Below are 646 nucleotides of genomic sequence, written 5' to 3'. Positions count from 1 at the left end.
AGCCCAGGCCGGCCACCGGTCAGCAGCGCTGGGCGGCGGAGCGCGCTGTGGCCTCAGCGCGCCCGCGGCGCATCGCGCGCCCTCCTCGTCCTCGCCTGGGCCTTCCCTAAGAGCCCACACCCACTTGACATCAGCGCAGATCAAAGCACGTGGCGCAGCGCCAGACGGCAGACCCCGGCGGTCCAGAGCGCGCCTGGAGTGCCGCCGCGCCGCCAGGACGGCGCGTCCGAGCGCAGCACATTCCTCTCCTTGCAGAGGATGCTGCAAGCTGGAGTGGGTAAGGAGACGGAAGAGGGGAGGGAAACCGGCAGAGGGGGCAGGACCTGCCGCCTAACAGCGGCGCTGCACTGGCGCCCAGCCAGCCACCAGCAGACCTTACAGCAGTTGCTGCAAGTGCCCAACGACTGTGAAGACCAGGCTGCAGGTTGACCCGGGTTGCTGTTTTCTCCCCACCCAGGAGAGCCCTGACCTTGAATTCTCTTCCCCAGAATGAATCAAGGAGGCTGCTCTCCAACCACCCTTACTAAATTGCTGGAGCTGATTCTCACAAGCCAGGAAAGAATGCTTGGTTGGATTAGGTTGCTGACCCCATCACCCAGGGGACCGCCATGGGGCAAAGCAGATCATACACTCTGGCTTGTCTTTA

The sequence above is a fragment of the Suricata suricatta genome, chromosome 11, assembly GCF_006229205.1.
Source record: "Suricata suricatta isolate VVHF042 chromosome 11, meerkat_22Aug2017_6uvM2_HiC, whole genome shotgun sequence".
In the NCBI taxonomy this organism is placed as follows: domain Eukaryota; kingdom Metazoa; phylum Chordata; class Mammalia; order Carnivora; family Herpestidae; genus Suricata; species Suricata suricatta.
This window is presented reverse-complemented; position numbering follows the sequence as displayed.